Genomic DNA, 20427 nt, shown 5'->3' with positions numbered 1-20427 from the left:
AAGCTGGCTTAAGCCAGAGATAAATTCTGCCGAAATTTTTACAAAGGTACAAACGGTGTTTAGAAAGGATAGATTGCAGGCAACCGGTGGTGGAGTGTTCGTCGCTGTTAGTAGTAGTTTATCCTGTAGTGAAGTAGAAGTGGATAGTTCCTGTGAATTATTATGGGTGGAGGTTACACTAAACAACCGAACTAGGTTAATAATTGGGTCCTTTTACCGACCTCCCGACTCAGCAGCATTAGTGGCAGAACAACTGAGAGAAAATTTGGAATACATTTCACATAAATTTTCTCAGCATGTTATAGTCTTAGGTGGAGATTTCAATTTACCAGATATAGACTGGGACACTCAGATGTTTAGGACGGGTGGTAGGGACAGAGCATCGAGTGACATTATACTGAGTGCACTATCCGAAAATTACCTCGAGCAATTAAACAGAGAACCGACTCGTGGAGATAACATCTTGGACCTACTGATAACAAACAGATCCGAACTTTTCGACTCTGTATGTACAGAACAGGGGATCAGTGATCATAAGGCCGTTGCAGCATCCCTGAATATGGAAGTTAATAGGAATATAAAAAAAGGGAGGAAGGTTTATCTGTTTAGCAAGAGTAATAGAAGGCAGATTTCAGACTACCTAACAGGTCAAAACGAAAATTTCTGTTCCGACACTGACAATGTTGAGTGTTTATGGAAAAAGTTCAAGGCAATCGTAAAATGTGTTTTAGACAGGTACGTGCCGAGTAAAACTGTGAGGGACGGGAAAAACCCACCGTGGTACAACAACAAAGTTAGGAAACTACTGCGAAAGCAAAGAGAGCTCCACTCCAAGTTTAAACGCAGCCAAAACCTCTCAGACAAATAGAAGCTAAACGATGTCAAAGTTAGCGTAAGGAGGGCTATGCGTGAAGCGTTCATTGAATTCGAAAGTAAAATTCTATGTACCGACTTGACAGAAAATCCTAGGAAGTTCTGGTCTTACGTTAAATCAGTAAGTGGCTCGAAACAGCATATCCAGACACTACGGGATGATGATGGCATTGAAACAGAGGATGACACGCGTAAAGCTGAAATACTAAACACCTTTTTCCAAAACTGTTTCACAGAGGAAGACCGCACTGCAGTTCCTTCTCTAAATCCTCGCACAAACGAAAAAATGGCTGACATCGAAATAAGTGTCCAAGGAATAGAAAAGCAACTGGAATCACTCAATAGAGGAAAGTCCACTGGACCTGACGGGATACCAATTCGATTATACACAGAGTACGCGAAAGAACTTGCCCCCCTTCTAACAGCCGTGTACCGCAAGTCTCTAGAGGAACGGAGGGTTCCAAATGATTGGAAAAGAGCACAGATAGTCCCAGTCTTCAAGAAGGGTCGTCGAGCAGATGCGCAAAACTATAGACCTATATCTCTTACGTCGATCTCTTGTAGAATTTTAGAACATGTTTTTTGCTCGCGTATCATGTCATTTCTGGAAACCCAGAATCTACTATGTAGGAATCAACATGGATTCCGGAAACAGCGATCGTGTGAGACCCAACTCGCCTTATTTGTTCATGAGACCCAGAAAATATTAGATACAGGCTCCCAGGTAAATGCTATTTTTCTTGACTTCCGGAAGGCGTTCGATGCAGTTCCGCACTGTCGCCTGATAAACAAAGTAAGAGCCTACGGAATATCAGACCAGCTGTGTGGCTGGATTGAAGAGTTTTTAGCAAACAGAACACGGCATGTTGTTATCAATGGAGAGACGTCTCCAGACGTTAAAGTAACCTCTGGCGTGCCACAGTGGATTGTTATGGGACCATTGCTTTTCACAATATATATAAATGACTTAGTAGATAGTGTCGGAAGTTCCATGCGGCTTTTCGCGGATGATGCTGTAGTATACAGAGAAGTTGCAGCATTAGAAAATTTTAGCGAAATGCAGGAAGATCTGCAGCGGATAGGCACTTGGTGCAGGGAGTGGCAACTGACCCTTAACATAGACAAATGTAATGTATTACGAATACATAGAAAGAAGGATCCTTTATTGTATGATTATATGATAGCGGAACAAACACTGGTAGCAGTTACGTATGTAAAATATCTGGGAGTATGCGTGCGGAACGATTTGAAGTGGAATGATCATATAAAATTAATTGTTGGTAAGGCGGGTACCAGGTTGAGATTCATTGGGAGAGTGTTTAGAAAATGTAGTCCATCAACAAAGGAGGTGGCTTACAAAACACTCGTTCGACCTATACTTGAGTATTGCTCATCAGTGTGGGATCCGTACCAGGTCGGGTTGACGGAGGAGATAGAGAAGATCCAAAGAAGAGCGGCGCGTTTCGTCACCGGGTTATTTGGTAACCGTGATAGCGTTACGGAGATGTTTAATAAACTCAAGTGGCAGACTCTGCAAGAGAGGCGCTCTGCATCGCGGTGTAGCTTGCTCGCCAGGTTTCGAGAGGGTGCGTTTCTGGATGAGGTATCGAATATATTGCTTCCCCCTACTTATACCTCCCGAGGAGATCACGAATGTAAAATTAGAGAGATTAGAGCGCGCACGGAGGCTTTCTGACAGTCGTTCTTCCCGCGAACCATACGCGACTGGAACAGGAAAGGGAGGTAATGACTGTGGCACGTAAAGTGCCCTCCGCCACACACCGTTGGGTGGCTTGCGGAGTATCAATGTAGATGTAGATGTAGATGAAATGATGAGAAACATTTTACATCTATTGTCTTTCTAGTTGAGAGTTTGCTCATTTTGTTTAATATCAAGTTTTTAGCTGCAGCAGCATTGGTTAAAAAAAATTTTATAGACGTACTAATATCACTATTTTCTGTCTACAGACCCAGTAAAGAATGATTTTATGATGTACTTTCGCAGAAAAGAGAGCACAAATGGACATTTCCCGTTACAGGAATTGCAAAAATAATTTTTTGCAGGTAGGTAACTTATCTGCTAGATTAAGTCAAGGTGATGCATCTCTCTAGTGTTAAGATGTGACAAAGGTATTAAACATGGCCATTTTTACTGTAATATTTTTTTCTGCTTGAGCTTTGTCATGTTTAGATATAAGTTATTGCATTTGCTGCTGCTGTTTGCCAGGCATAGTGTTATGAAATTTCACTTTGTATTACTCTGTTAAGCTAGTTTTACTACTGATTTATTTTTCTTGTTGCTGCACATTGGCTCATATTAATTGTAATGTTGCATTTGCTTGGTAATTTAGATTTACTGTAGCTTGCTTTGCCAATTTCCATTTTTTTGTCATTGCTGTTTGTGTTAATTGTTTTGTGCTGCTGCATTGCCTCGTCCCTTAGTTTAGCATCTGAGTTCTGTAGATTTAAGTTAGCTTAAGATGGGGTAGGCTGTATGTGAGAACGAGTTGTGATGAATTGGAAGAACTGCATTGAGAAGCTATAAGAAAATGGTTTGGCCAGAAAAGAATTTTGAAAGAGGATGTGAACAGAATACAGAAAGCATGCTTCCATAGGATTTTTTTTGGTGGAAACAAATGTTGAAATAAGGGGAAAGATCTACAGAACGAAGTTTTGGGTTGGACTGCAGTACCAAATGTCACACTGAAATCGAACCCTGTCTTTCCTTTTGTATTATTCCGCTATGTGTTTATGTACCCTTGTATATTTGTCTTTTTCCTGTCTTTAAGTGTTTAGCTAATAAGATTTATGTTGTAGAATTTTTCCAATAGTATGTTATTTATTTTGTAAAGATGTTTAGACATTATTTATTCTGTTTTGTTTTAATGCTCATGTGTGAAGTTGATGTTTCAAAAGTTATTCTGATCTTTTATGTATTTGCTTATGTCATAATTCCAGTAACACTGATGTATATGTTATTTCGATTCTTCTGTAAAGCCTGCATTACCACAAATGTTATCTGTATTGTTATGTACTTTAATGATGTATTTTGTACATTTGTTATTGTATTCTTATGTTATAAAATTGTAATTGACACCAGTTAATCAAATTAAGTAACTTGTAAGTTACATTTCACTGCACACGTTTCTGTTGGTCATAGTATATGGACAATATGTGAGAAGTAGGGACTGTTAGTGTTTGCACGTGTGTTAATAATTCAGCAAGGGACTGGATATCAGCATTGCTGGTTGTAAGGACGATTCCAAAAACTTTGTTAGTGCACAAGTGGTGGTTTATGGACTTGCTATATTGTCCACAAGACTCTTCGATGGTGATTGTGCACCTGCACAGTTGCAACAGATGGCTGCTGGCCGTCTCTACAAGGACTACAGTGGGTCTGCATCTTTGATGGGCCACCAATGCCATTATCTCTACAAGGACTATAGTGGGTCTGCATCTTTGATGGCCCACCAATACCCTAATCTCTACCAGGACTACAGTGGGTCTACTCTGTGATGACCTACCTATCAATATTCTTCAAAACTTCGACTGACTCTGCGGTGGATTTGCTCTGTTATGGCCCATTACCTATCTGCATGTCGAGAGTCAGCACTGTCTTTCCGTTGGAAGGACAACACTACTTCTTCAAGACTGCATGGAAATCCACTACTTCTGTGTGCATTTTCTTTTACTGCTCAGACTTTGAGAAAACACTGCTATTTTACTGTGATGAACGAACAGGACTGTCTTTACGGACTGTGAGAAAATTTTATCTTTTGACCAACATTGTATCAATAAGTGTGTGCATATGATTTCTTTGTTATTGTAATTGTGAAAATTTTTTTAACAAACATGTATTGGCCAGTGCCCAAAACAATTTGTAAAAATTTTTGTGGAGAGCATGGGGGCTATGTAAGTAGGCTGTTTAGGTTTTCTTATTGGTAACGCCACGTAGCGCTCTGTATGAAAATCACTGGCTGTGCTGTGGGCAGTCTGTGGCTAGTTTGCATTGGTGTCTGCCATTGTAGTGTTGGGCAGCTGGATATTAACAGCGTGTAGCGTTGCGCAGTTGGAGGTGAGCTGCCAGCAGTGGTGGATGTGGGGAAGTGAGATGGCGGATTTTTGGGAATGGATAATCTGGAGGTGTGTCCATCAGAAACAGTAGATTTGTAAGAATGGATGTCATGAACTGCTATATATGTTATGAGTATTAAGGTAAATACATTCTTTGTTCTCTATTAAAATCTTTCATTTGCTAACTATGCCTATTATTAGTTAGTGCCTTCCGTAGTTAAAATCTTTTATTTAGCTGGCAGTAGTGGCGCTCGCTGTTTTGCAGTAGTTCGAGTAATGAAGATTTTTGTGAGGTAAGTGATTTGTGAAACGTATAGGTTGATGTTAGTCAGGGCCATTCTTTTGTAGGAATTACTGAAAGTCAGATTGCGTTGCGCCAAAAATATTGTGTGTCAGTTTAAGCACAGGCTTGTACAATTTTTATAAGGGGACGTTTCAATTGTTAGCGACATGTCAATATATAGATGGTGGTAGTATTGCTTATGAAAAATATAAAAGGGCGATGCATTGGTGGAGCTATCTCTGCACTCAGGTGATCCATGTGAAAAGATTTAACACGACGGAAATTAACGGACTGTGAACACGGAATGTTATTGGAACTAGACGCACGCATGGGAAACTCCATTTTGGAAATCGTTAGGAAATAAATATTCCTAGATTTACAGTATCAAGAGTGAGCTGAGCATATTGCTTCTCACTACAGACAAAGTAGTAGCCGCCGGCCTTCACTTAACGACAGAGATCAGCAACGTTCTGCGTATCGGTGGTAACAGACAAGCAACACTGCCTGAAATAACCATAGAAATAAATATAAGACGTACGACGAACCTATCCGTTGTGACATTGCGGCGAAATTTGGTGTTCGTGATCTGCAGCAGCAGATGACCGACACGAGTGCCTTTGATAGCAGCGCGACATTGTCTGCTGAGACTCTCCTGGGCTCAATACCACATCTGGGGGACACTAGGCGGCTGGAAAACTGTGGCCTGGTCAGATGAGTCTCGATTTCGGCTCGTAGTAGATTATTGTAGAGTTCGAGTGTGGCGCACACCCACAAAGCCGTAACTCTAATTGTCAACAAGGCATTGTAAAGCTGGTGGTGACTCCATAATTGTTAGGGCTGTTTTTAAATGGAGTGGACTGGGTCTTCTGGCCCAAATGAACCTATCTTTGACTGCAAATGGAATAATTAGGAATGAAAGTGCGCCATGTCACCGAGAAACAATTGCATTGGTCTGAAGAACATTCTGGACAGTTCGAACAAATGATTTGACCGCCCAGAAGCTCGAATGTTTAAAGGGCGTAATCAAGAGATCAGTTCTGGCACAAAATCCTGTGCTGGTAACACTTCGCTATTATGGACGGCTGTAGAGGCAGTATGGCTCAATATTTCTGCAAGGGACTTAACGACATCTTGTTGAGTCCACGTCACCTCGAGTTGCTCCACTAGGCAGGGCAAAAGGAGTTTCGATCCGTTATTAGGAGTTATCAGATTAGTTTTGTGATCACTTAGTAATATGCCATTTTTGCACATAAAATCAAGAAAAATAGCAAATTGCTGGCATTCTGTGACTCGTTTTGTGCCTCCTGTAACTTGGCTTGTAACACATGGCCATTCTACTCAGTTCACCAACGTTTTGTTGCATTTTACCCAATTTACGATGCATCTCGTAATCTTGTTTACTCACTTTCCGTATCCATCATGTAGACTGGCTACTTGGATCATTTAATTACTATTTCGCAATAGGGCTGCGTGATCAGTAATTGATGTGAACCGTTTATCAAGCAAGCATCATTGAAAGCAGTTCACCCCAAATAAGAAAGCTAACAACTCTTTCTCCACTGTGTTGCAATTAATTTCTGCTTTACAGAGCTGGAAAGAGGCATAAGCACTTGGTTTATCTCCAGCATCCTAATTACGTCCTATAAAGCAAACCACAACAACATCGTTAGTGTCATAAAACAGAATTTTGTCATATGTTGCGTTGCCGTCTCACATTCTACACTCGAATTCAAAGATATTGTTGTTTTCAAAAACGCGTCAGAGGTACGGTAGCAGTAGGATCATCCTCGACAAATCTGTGATAGTAATTATACAACCCAAGAACGGACTATTTCCTTCACATCTATAGGTGCAAGGAAATTTTCAACCGCTTCTGTGACACGCGAATGTCGTTACGCCTTAATAGAACAATATGTGCTGGCCGGAGTGGCCGTGCGGTTCTAGGCGCTACAGTCTGGAGCCGAGTGACCGCTACGGTCTCAGGTTCGAATCCTGCGTCGGACATGGATGTGTGTGACGTCCTTAGGTTAGTTAGGTTTAATTAGTTCTAAGTTCTAGGCGACTGATGACCTCAGAAGTTAAGTCGCATAGTGCTCAGAGCTATTTGAACCATTTTGAACAATATGTGGTTTAGGTACAGTACCTGAGACGCTGTAAAAGGACATTACCCAGTTTTAAACTAAATGTCCCCCTCGTACCTGTGATAGCACACTTTTCAGCCATTCAGCATGTTCTCCTATTGTCTGTGAAAAAAAAATTATGTTATCAAGGTATACTACACAGACAGCTGGTTTCATGCGTCACTTTATCAAATCTGCAAATAACTGGAAATTAGCGGTTGGATTCCTCAAATCAAGAACCCTACAGAATTTATGTAGAACCTACGCCACAACCAATTCCGATTTAGAACGCAATATGATGCAATATGAATCTGATTATAGCTGAGCTCGAAACAGTGATTCTTACAGTTTCCAAATCTGTCAAGTGCTTCCTCTGTATGAAGCAGGGGGTATGTCAGTGTGCTCACCCTGACAACTTCTTACAAGTCAATGCAAAGGGATAGTTCATTTCACCGTTAACGGACTTCTTGGACTCTGTTATTACAGGGGACGCTCAAAGACTGGAGGGGCTGATTGATTACAGTGTCTAATTGATGCTGCGCACTTTCTTCTACAGCTGATTGCAAATGATAATAATTTTGATATGGCTTTCAAGCTATTGGTCTTCCATTACCTATTGGAATGTTGTTGTATTTCTAAACTACGTCTTGTAAGTATTGTATTAACAGCGAGACATACATTCTCCTATTCATGGCCCCATTCTTTACAAACTTGGAGGCGATTTCAAACTTCATTCTGGCTGGGCAGAACAAATAGAAAGATGGTTGAGCTCACTCTTTAATTTTGGTTATCACCCAGACAACTTTTCCCATACAGCGACATACAGTTTCTAGTTCCTTGGCCTTCAACACTAAAACACGTAGTTTGATGGAAACTCGGGGATAAGCCATTTATAGTGATGTCACTGATCAAAGTGATGTGGTTTATCACTGGATTGGATTGGTCACGTATTTGTAGTGGTGTCACTGATCAAAATTATGTAGTGTTTCACTAAATTGGACAGTTTGTAAGACCCTGAAAGTGATGCAAAGAGTTGTGGCCCGATTTTCCATTGCCTCCATGTCAAAATCATGTTTTCTCCCATAAATTGACAGTTCAACACTATTTATTTCCATCAATTTTTTAATATCGTTTAACCGTAGATAACTTGTCCCTGTAGTAACTTACTCCTCTTTTGTCTGAGTTTCTCTGTGTTATTCTCTTGGAAAACGTGTCAAAGCTGCTCTCGATTTTTAAAGTTTTGGTACATACGTTGTACGTTCAGGCTTCTCTCATTAACTTTAACTGTTCCACGTACAACTGAGCACGTTTGGCTAACATCACAGACGTTCTGCAGGAATATGTTCACCTTCTCAGAAGGAGTCACCAAAGTATAGGGAGTAAAAGTGGTCGCCAGAAAACTGCTCACCATCTAGAATGGCAACGCCTTTTGCTCTAATGCCGGTTCTCACCTTGCTTTCAATGGCAAGATCTGCGGTTCCATCAAATGTTCAGGGATATGACAGAAATAATCATTCCAAGCAAAAAAGTTTAGTAAAAATGGGCTCAGCACATACCTGAAGAGCTACGAGAACTTGTTCATCTTCGCTACTGTGAGGCACATGTTTTCTATTGAACAAATGCTCATGGCTCTTAAAGTATGCATTTTAGATCTCACGTTAGTCAAACATTTTGCTTTGAATAAGCGTTCCTGTCATATCCCTGAATATTGATCATTCCTCCCGGGAGACGCTATTGCATTTCTGGCATGTGCTTTACAGGTAATGTGTTTAAAATACATCTGACGATTCTTATACTATATTTAAACAAGTGCAGCCATATGAAGATGAAGATAATAGCCAATAACAAGTCACGTTAGTAAAACACTGTACATTAAAAGTTTTTACGGCTGGTTGCTATCCTCCTTAAATGAATAATTGGCACGGAGTCTAGCAACATTCAGCATCACTAGAAAAAATTTAAACAAATTATTTTCTTCGTCTTTCATTAATTACCGTATATTGAGAGGAATCCAGGCCCACGTGGAGAAATATCGACAATCGATCGACCTCACATGATCTGCAAAAGGCGTTAAGTCGTGGCGGGTGACCGACGAGTAGATGACGAAACCAAACGCAGGGGCGGAATACCTAGTTGGTACTAGATGCAGATGTAGATGTAGAAAGACTGTCTTCAGCTAAAATAACGACAATTTTTATTGTATTTTATTCGCAAGTCATCATCAACTGTACTGTTTTAAAAGAAATAGAAAGGACTCTCTGTACCAGGCAGGGCTCATAGTTAAAGGCTCAGAGGCAGAGCCACTTTAAAGTCCATATTATAATGTACGTCTGAAAAATGGATTACAGAATTTAAATTATCAGAACGCCTTCCGAATGTTTCCCATACGAATTTACACAATGAAAGCCAACAATTTTGGAACTGCTAGTATCGACTGATGATTTTGGAACAGGTAGTAGTCAAGATTGCTCCTTGAAATGCTGGTTAAATTCTGTGTATGGGGCGTTTGGAGGTATGTTATCTGCAGAGTACACTTCTTATGGACCTTGGGGTCGATGGCTCGGTCCCTTTGGTCCGCCCGTCCTACATCCGCCACATTGGATTTCATCTTATTCAGTTGAAGCCTATATTTCGTGAGCTTTGCGTTCTTGACTACATGCCGTTTCAAAGCACCAGCACGTGGAAGACATCTACATCTACATCTACATTTATACTCCGCAAGCCACCCAACGGTGTGTGGCGGAGGACACTTTACCTGCCACTGTCATTACCTCCCTTTTCTGTTCCAGTCGCGTATGGTTCGCGGGAAGAACGACTGTCTGAAAGCCTCCGTGCGCGCTCGAATCTCTCTAATTTTACATTCGTGATCTCCTCGGGAGGTATAAGTAGGGGGGAGCAATATATTCGGTACCTTATCCAGAAACGCACCCTCTCGAAACCTGGCGAGCAAGCTACACCGCGATGCAGAGCGCCTCTCTTGCAGAGTCTGCCGCTTGAGTTTGCTAAACATCTCCGTAACGCTATTATCATCCATAAAAAATTCCATTGTTGTTTGGGAAGGTGAAGTCCACTGGGTGCAGATGGTGTCCAGGTAGTCGAACGTTACCACCTGCAGTCACTGATCCGTTCAGTTGGACCAGAGGACCCACTCCATTCAATTTAAAAACAACCCACACCGTTGTGGGGCCACCACAGCTTGCATAGTGCCTTGTTAACAGCTTGGGTCCACGGCTTCGTGGGGTCTACGTCACACTCGAACCGTACCATCAGCTCTTACGAGCTGAACCCGGCACTCATTTGACCAATCAACAGCCGGCCGGTGTGGCCGAGCGGTTCTAGGCGCTACAGTCTGGAGCCGCGCGACCGCTACGGTCGCAGGTTCGAATCCTGCCTCGGGCATCGATGTGTGAGATGTCCTTAGGGTAGTTAGGTTTAAGTAGTTCTAAGTTCTAGGGGACTGATGACCTCAGAAGTTAAGTCCCATAGTGCTCAGAGCCGTTTGAACCAATTGACCAATCCTCGGTTTTCCAGTCGTCTGTGGTCCTACTGATATGGTCTCCAGACAAGGACAAGCGCTGCACGCGATGTCATGTAGTTAGCAAAACCATTCGTGTCAGTTGTCTGCTGCCATAGCTCATTTGTATCTAATTTATCCGTAGTTTCCTAACGAATACGTTCGTCGTACGTCCCGCATTCACTTCTGCGGATATTTAGTGCAGTGTTGGTTGTCTGTTTGCGTTAACAAATCTACTCGGCATACTCTTGGATCTCGCAATATTGAATTCCCTAACAATATCTGAAATGGAATGTCCCATGTGTCTGACTCCAACTACCTTTCCTCGTTTAATGCCTATTAATTCAGATGGTACTGCCATAATCACGCCGTAAACCTTTTCACATGAATCACCTGAGTACAAATGAAAGCTCCGCCAATGTTCTGACCTTTTATACTTTGTGTACAGATATACGATACTACCGCCATCTGTTTATGTGCATATCGATATCCCATGAGTTTCGTCACCTCAGTGTATATATTGTTACCCGTTCCACATTTAACTGGTGTTTGGAGCCATAAATGGAAATGCCGTGTAGTTAGGGCCTCCCGTCGGACAGACTGTTCGCCTTTCTAGTTGACGCCACTTCGGCGACTTGCGTGTCGATGGCGATGAAATGCTGATGAGAAGGACAGCACAACACTCAGTCCCTGAGCAGAGAAAATCTCCGACCCAGCCGCGAATTAACCCGGGTCGTTAGCTATGACATTCCGTCGAGCTGACGACTCAGCTACCAGGGGCGGACGTTTGGAGTGATTTCTCATAGTAATGATGGAAGCTATGAGGCGGCCAGTTACAGAGGAGGCGATATCTGGTGGGAAAAGCAGTAAAGAGCCCCCTCAACTCCAGAGAGAAGCAAAGCTTGCCCAGAATCTATATATCCTGAGTCTAAATCCAGCGCCGTGTTTTCCTGTCTGCATGGAAAGGCTAGTCTCAGAATTTTGATACGGCTGTCATTAATAGAGAGACTGATTCCACGAGAAAAGCCAGTGTATAGAATTTATCACTGATATGCCAGAAATTGCTCCGGCCGTAAATAAGTACACCTACCTTGAGAAGCCGACTGGAATCATTGTCAGGAAACTAAATTACAGATCATATAAACTCACATACACAATTAAACACAGTTTAATAAGTTACCTTGTAACTAGTCACCCGAACAAACCAGGAGAGCCGTTCACAATCTGAAAATATCGATATCCTGCTTGTTCGAAGTAAAGCTTACAGTTAATTGCGTAATACTATGAAGATGATGAATCTCAACTCGGACATATAAATTGAGAGTAGTCACATTGTAAAATGAATTCTGAGAGAAACCTATATCTAAGTCAAAATTAGTAAAATAATTATGCATCTACTTGTAGAGATGAACTAAACATACACAAGAATCAGGGTGGATGACTCCAGGCTACTGTTTAGTAGACGAATTATTATGTAAGCCATTAAAACGTGTATAGTTAGCTGAAACTCTCAAGACCTCCAAACAACAAATGAATATCTTAGAAAAATTCAACTGAGAATATACTCAAGAAACCAACTTAAGACCCAATACGTGCTATAGACATCTAGGAGTGACGCTCGATCCAACTTTGTCCTACCAACATTTTTGAAATGTCTCAGTTAATATAACCTGAACAAATGTAATGTGTGTACGGATTCCTAAGGGACCAAACTGCCGATGTCATCGGTCCCTAGACTTACACACTACTTAAAGTAACCTAAACTAACTTATGCTGAGAACAACACACAGACTCATGCCCGAGGGAGGGCTCGAACCTACGGCGGCAGGAGCTGCGCGGTCCGTGACATGACACCTCTAATCACGTGGCCACTCAGCGCTCAACAAATGTAATCCAAAAGTTATCAAATACGTCTTGGGGCGCTGATGCCAATACTCTGAGAATCAGCAAAATCTCTTTGGTCTACTCTGCTGCTAAGTATTGTGTCCTAGTTCTGATCAACAGCAACCACACACATTATGTTGACGTCCAACTCAATCAAGTAGTGAGATTAGTTACGGGAACAACCAGGACAACCCCTACTCAGTGGCTACCTGTTCTGCGCAACACAGCACCCTCCAGACCAGACATATCGCTGCTCTAAGCTCTCAGCCACAAAAATGTTCTAATAAACCAGCAGTGCATATTCACTCCGATGCTATCCAGCTTACGGACCATCATATGAAAATAAGACAGAAAACAATAAATCCCATTGTGAGAAAGTTATACAATTTCATAACTTTACTACAACGAGAATTTGCGGTCACAATGGAGACAAGAGGTTAGACAGTGTAACCTCTTGAAAGACACGACAGTCAAATACTTGGGTTTCAACTAGAGTAGAAGGGTATGGTGGAACCGTTACAGAACCTGAACTGGATAGTAAATATTGCAGTAAATCACTGCTCCAGTGAGGAATGTCCGCAAATTCCTCATGTGGGAAGTATGATGCCAAAGAAAAAACAGTCTCCCAGGTAGCCTTCGAGTGCTTGCGATAAATTAGTACTGTTTTTAATCTTCAAATTTCCCTTTCTATCTATGTTTTACCATGTTTGTACAACTGTTTATAAGTGATGTGCCTGTATTCATGAAACAATGTGCAATGTTCATACCAAAATCAGTAAATAAGTAAGCTGATAGCGGTAATGATACAATTTCTGTGACAAGAGGTTAACAAATACGATAAATGGATTCTTTGGTGGACGCTCTATGTGATCTCTTTCGGCAGTATGCGTGTTGTTGTTGTTGTGGTCTTCAATCCAGAGACTGGTTTGATGCAGCTCTCCATGCTACTCTATCCTGTGCGAACTTCTTCATCTCCCAGTACCTACTGCAACCTCCATCCTTCTGAATCTGTTTAGTGTATTCATCTCTTGGTCTCCCTCTACGATTTTTACCCTCCTTGCTGCCCTCCCATACTAAATTGGTGATCCCTTTATGCTTCAGAATATGTCCTACCAACCGATCCCTTCTTATAGTCAAGTTGTGCCACAAATTTTTCTTCTCCTCAATTCTATTCAACACCCCCTCATTAGTTATGCGATCTACTCATCTAATCTTCAGCATTCTTCTGTAGCACCAAATTTTGAAAGCTTCTATTCTCTTTTTGCCTAACTATTTATCGTCTACGTTTCACTTCCATACATGGCTACATCCATACAAATACTTTCAGAAAAGACTTCCTGACACTTAAACCTATACTCTACGTTAAGAAATTTCTCTTCTTCAGAACGCTTTCCTTGCACTGCCAGACTACACTTTATATCCTATGCGTGATCTGTGTAAAATTAGAGACTCTCGACAGTAAATAATAAACAGTACAGTGGCAGTCATTCCGGTAATGATTAAGCGATACACTGCTTAAATAAATAATCCATATTGTTGATGGCAGAACAATGCAAATAACATTATCAGTGATTCCCACGTGGGTAAAAAAGCAAAGAAGAAAACCTAATTTTTCTGTACACTGTGAGCACTTAGCGGAAGGCTGCTCACTTCGTCTGACTACTGCACCGACTGCTGTTTTAGTGCCAACGAATAAGAACTAAATCTGCAATGTTCTGCACGTTGAAAGGCGGGACGTCGTCTGTATGCATTGGGTGACAGAAAGCGGGTTTACTCTTCGGCTACTTTACGTCCGCCGGAGGTCGCTTAAAAGGTTGCAACTGCACTGCAAAGCGAGCAGCGAACAATTATTGCGCTCCAGTTCGGATACAGAAAAGTTCCCACTTATTTCCTCTCTGAAGCACACAGTTCCTCCTGAGCTCCACAAATTAAAGTCTTTTAATTTCGAAACCAACTTCCTCCTGTACATAAAAATGAAGATTAAATTTACGACCGAGGTAATAAATTCATGCGTTTCTTTATTGTGTTACAAATTAAAGTTATGTCCGCAATATAGTGAAGGGAGCCTTTAGACCTCCAGTTTACTGCCTACTGCTGCGTATATTGCGAAAGAGTTAACACGGGTTATACGAGGAACTCCCCTCCTCTCCATGATTAAAGCACCTGCGAGTTCCGCGTTTCATAAACCAGAATTATGGGCGGCGTCCGGCCTCGACGACTGGAAATTACAGCAGTTCCCACTATTAAGTCGCTAATGAAATTGTGTGCGCACATAATCAGCAACAGTACGCCAACGATTTCGAGAAATAATATGTCATTTCACAGAAGAGTGAGAAGCTGCAGCTTGCAATTTTCCGTTCCGGTATGGAGATTTAAGGTGGGAATATAAATTATACTGCTACTTGCTTTCATAGTCTACATATGAAGTATCTATTACTTCTCGCTTTACTGTGAATGCTTTTCTATGTCCCTGATGTCGTTGACTTTTCTCTCCACAGTTTTATCTTCCAGATTTTGTGTCTCACAAATGAGACTTAAAAACACAGGAGGAATAGTGAAGCCCTGAGGCAAAGTTTTATAGTTTTTTTAGTGCATCTGACTCTGGTATACTGTAAAATTAGCGTTAATTATAACGTATGCTCTGGTTTTCAGCAAAACGTATACTTATGAGTAGGCTTTCAGACTGACCCTCTTGGTAAACTGTATCGATTATAGTGTGGTAAAAGTTCTTCACCATTGGAGACTTCTTTCTTATCTGTGATGTATAGAGAACTGTTAAAATAAAATTGCAATTTAAGAAAAAATAAACAGCGAATTGGGGCTCAATCTGAGATTATCTGACTGTCTCCTCAGCTTTAGATGTTAATAGGATGGGCAACCACCTGGTTACGTCTTGTGCTTTTGGTAAGTTTCCATTTGCACTACCGGCAAAGGGGAGGAGGGAAGATGGCGTGAAGCACTTTATCCACACACTTTGCGTCAGTGTCCTGAATCAGGTTCGAAAGCTCTGTGCAGTCTCTCATGGAGTGAGGGCATGAAACATTGCTGATGGTGATCCATTTGTCGGGCTGTGTCGGCACCGGGTGTCACCCTTTCCCTTCTCTCGTCATCGTGCGACGCAAACATGTCACCACACAACCATCCACCCACACGCACACACACACACACACACACACACACACACACACACATAGACAGATAGACTTGTGTACTAGGTGTATCTGACGCGTGTAGATTGCAGTGTGTGTCAGGTCATCTACACATATCGGATACACTTAACACACAAATCTCACTTTCAGAGGAAATGCGATACTGCGCGCGAAAGATAGGAAAGTGTAGCTCATCTATAAGGAAGACGGGGTATAGCACGCAAGTGTGACCCATTCTTGAATATTGGTCGACTGTTTGGGATCGCCATCAGGACTGATTAAAGGAAAACATCGAAACACTTCAGAGGTGTGCTGCTGGATTTGTTACAGATAGGTTTGATTACGGAAAAGCTTCTTGAACTGAAATAGGAATTCCTGTATGGAAGCCTACACACATTTCGCGAAGCACTATTGAGGAAATGAATTTTAGGGAACCGGCAATTGATGTCGACTGTAGATCGATTCCACCGCCGCCAACCGGGTGATTATAATTAAAGTTCAGCTATTCACAGACATCCAGTGTGAGCTGTAATTATCGTATGGTCGTGAAACTTCTTAGATATTCTAATGCGTTAATGCAGAACCGATTCACGCTGAAATAAATTAGTTCCAATTTTGGCCACCTGGTGCAGATATGTTGCTGTGCAGCATCTCGTTGACGTCTCCAGTGCTCATATTGAACGAATGGTTTAAGCGGCAGTAATAATATCAACAGTATGCCTTTCTAACTTGTTTGGCGTTTTGTGGCCACGTCCCGTTCGTAACCCATTACATACGGAAATAATTCTATCTTCTTTCTTGCACTCACAGCGCCCGATCTGCACTAGGCGGCCAAAATCGTAAAAAAAAAATTTGACAGTATAAATAGGTTCCGCATTAATGCATTTAAATATCTACCGCGTTTCACTGTCATACGATAATTACAGCCCACTCTGGACCTCTGTGAATAATTGTACTTTAATTATATCCACCCGGTGTATTTCATGTAAGGACCACGAGGACAAGGTGAGAAAAATTAGGGCTCGTACGGAAGCTTACAGACATTCGTTTTCCCCTCGATCTACTTGCGAGCGGAACAGGTAAGGAAATTAGTAGTGGTACATGTTACCCTCCACCAGGAACCATATGGTGGCTTGTGGAATATGTAGATGTCGGAAGCTTTCCAGTTATGCTGGTGAACCTGCCCCTGACGTCTCACAGCCGATCAGGCTGTAACAATTTCCTTTTTCACAAATTACAATAAAACTAGTGGACAACCCGTTAGTTGGAAGGCCATTTACTGTAAGTACAGAAAAAGCCACTAGCCGTGCAAATTCATTGAACAGTCGTTTGCCGCCGGGATCCATTCTCTCTCTCCTCACTTCTCCTCACTTGTTTAAGTTAGATATCTCTGATATTCCACAAATCTTGTCTACGTATATGACTGGGTTGTAGCTACGCAACACAAAAACTTCGAAACAACTGTAGAATCCTGATTTATGATGTAGAAAACTTGAGCCAATACTTTCTTTAAGTTACAAGCTAAGTCAAATACAATTGCATGTCCAGTAGACTGGTACAAGAGCCGTTGAAGTATATTATGAAAAAGACAAACATCGCCTTCGCGTGCATCCAAAATGCCTTTTGATCTCGCTACAAAGGTCTCTTCTCTTTCTCAATGAGCGCTTACCACAAACATCTGCTAATCTCAAAAGCAGAAATAATATGCTTGTAAGTTTTTCACACTTCGACTGTGACATTGAGTATACACTCTCCGAATAACGGCTCTTGTGTTGGTATACTGAACCGCAGAGTACTGTACGTCTGTGTGACTTCATACCCTACATGTAGAAAAAAATGTAAAGATTAACGATTCCAGGCCACTGTTAGTGGTTTTTTACGATATGCTCGCACATACAGGGTACCTATCATCAGTCACGTTCCACCTCCTGGTATCAGGCGGAAGTGTGCGCTACGATGGGAATACCAAAAGCGTATTAATAGTCCCGAACTTACCACACTGAAAGTTGCTTTCTCTGTAGAGCAGGGCCGGCCAGAAATTCTGCACGCGTGCAGTGCTCCTGCACATGTGCAACTTCCGGGTCACAGTGTGCACGCCGCAGCCGTCAGCGTTCATGTAGTGCATGTTTCTACGCACAGATGTCGCTCCTCTGTTACACAAAGTGCATTATCGACACCTCGTATGTATATCACAACCTTGGCTGTATCTGTAAGATCTGTTGCTTCATCGAGCGCAACAGAGAAAGCGACAAAGTATTTAGCCTTATTTATTAGCTGCCTGTGCAGATCGCCGGCCATAGCGCTGATACGTCTTGTCGCTGTTTGTTTGGGAAGACTGATTTCTTGAAACCTGCTAACGTTCGTGGGACACACAAGTTCTGCAGCATCAATCAGACACCCTTTCACAAACTCCCCTTCGGAAAAGGGTTTCCCAGATTGTGCAATTCTTAATGCGATTTTAAAACTTGCTCGCAGTGAAGATTTAGTGTGGTTGTCATTCTGGAAAATTGAAAATAGTACATTGTACAGCGTACAGTAAAACAGACATAATTGTAACACAAGAAACTAAGAGTTCAAGAAGTATCAGTTACTTTGACATACAGTAAAAGCGAGTTGATGTGTCTCGTCCATTTTCTTAAGGACATTTAATTTTGCTTGCCGTTCTTCACTGTTGAGTACACTACACACGTCTTTGTGATATGTATTGTAACGTCTTTCAATTGAAAACTTACGCTGGACGTCTATTATTCGGCGGCACAGCAAACACTGTGAGTTTTCACCAACGGCTACAAAAAAGAATTGCAGTTCTCAGTTGTTTTTAAACGAGTGAGAACATAGATCTCCCGTCCTTTGCATTTTCGCAGTGCTTGCCATTTCTCAGTACTTCTCTGTTAAGGTTACGGTCACCAGGGGTAAACGAGACTGGACATGTTGCGCTCTTGCTTGTACCACAGGGAAGTAGAGCCGCCGCCGTTCATTTAGGACACATGTCTAACAACAGATGTCGCTGTCGCTCGCTGTCGCACACGTGCGCACATGTGCAGCTCTTCCGCACGTCTGCACACTGTGCAGCGTTTGGCCGGCCCTGCTGTAGAGCGACAAACATTAAGACCAAGACAACGTTTACTTACCATCGCCACAGTTCTTACTGAAAATAAATTATCTTCGAGGAATGGAAATGCTGTTGGCAACAAAAATGTCCTCCACAATCCCTGTAACTGCCTTGTATCCAGGAAAAGCCCCCTGAATTTGAGCACATACGGGGAATTCGGAGTACTCTAAATCGCATCCGAACGGGCCGTGGAACATATGCAGACCACAAGTGGAGAAAATCGTGGCCATCATTCCACTTCGGAATTCAACGACAGGAGGTTGCTTTTGTTGTATTCCGAGCGATACGGCGCAGTGGTTAGCACAAAAAATGGTTCAAATGGCTCTGAGCACTATGGGACTTAACATCTGCGGTCATCAGTCCCCTAGAACTCAGAACTACTTAAACCTAACTAACCTAAGGACGTCACACACACCCATGCCCGAGGGAGGACTCGAACCTGTGACTGCAGCGGTCACGCGATTCCAGACTGAAGCGCCTAGAACCGCTCAGACTGGTTAGCACACTGGACTCGCATTGGGGAGGACGACGGTTCAAAACCCGCGTCCGTCCATCCTCATTTTGGTTTTCCGTGATTTCACTAACTCGCTTCAGGCAAATGCCGGGATGGCTCATTTGAAAGGGTACTGCTGAGTTCCTTGACCATCATTCCCTAAAGCCGATGGGTCCCCGATCTCGCTGTTAGGTCTCCTCCCCAAAATCAACTAACCACTCATGTCCCACAAGTGCCTACAAGGGTCCTTTCGGAGATTTTCTGACAGTGACGGGTGGAGTGCTAAACTCTACAGAAGACCTCGGTATTTTCCTATAGCTGCTGCCATTTGTTATGTTGCGTTGTGGAGCAGTGTTGAAGTGTTGATAGGTGCAAGTTTAGTAATCTTTGTACATAGAGGGTGCTACGAGCCGTCAGACGTATTTTCTCTGGGGTTTCGACATGTATTTGCAGTTTTGCTTGTCCCATGTGCAGCTGGAGCCGGACCAAACGAATACTACTGAACACATGCAACGTCCTGTGTCAATGGAAAGCGTCTGTTTCTTTCCCGATGCAAACAACATAATTTCCAAAGCGGAATTTTAAGTTTCCTGACGCATGGAGAGGTCCCATATTAGTCTTATGTGACATTCGTTTTATCGACATGTACTAACAGGGACACTCGAACAAGAAGAAAAAACAGCGCTCCAGCAGTGCAGCTACTCGTGAGCTGCCCTGAACAACCCCTCCGACCCCCCACCCCCATTCCCTTGCCCTTGTCTTCTACCGCCAGACAGCAACGCTACCGTGTTACTGCTGGCGCACTGGTTATGCTGGCGCTCTGGTTACCTTCTATTTATACAGTCCCCGTTAGTATGTACTGATAAAAAGAAAATTGATCTATACAAATCTGAGACCACTCTCTTTATTGGACACGTAAAATTCG

This window comes from Schistocerca americana, chromosome 4, assembly GCF_021461395.2.
Source record: "Schistocerca americana isolate TAMUIC-IGC-003095 chromosome 4, iqSchAmer2.1, whole genome shotgun sequence".
In the NCBI taxonomy this organism is placed as follows: Eukaryota; Metazoa; Arthropoda; class Insecta; order Orthoptera; family Acrididae; genus Schistocerca; species Schistocerca americana.
Note: the sequence above shows the minus strand (reverse complement) of the source record.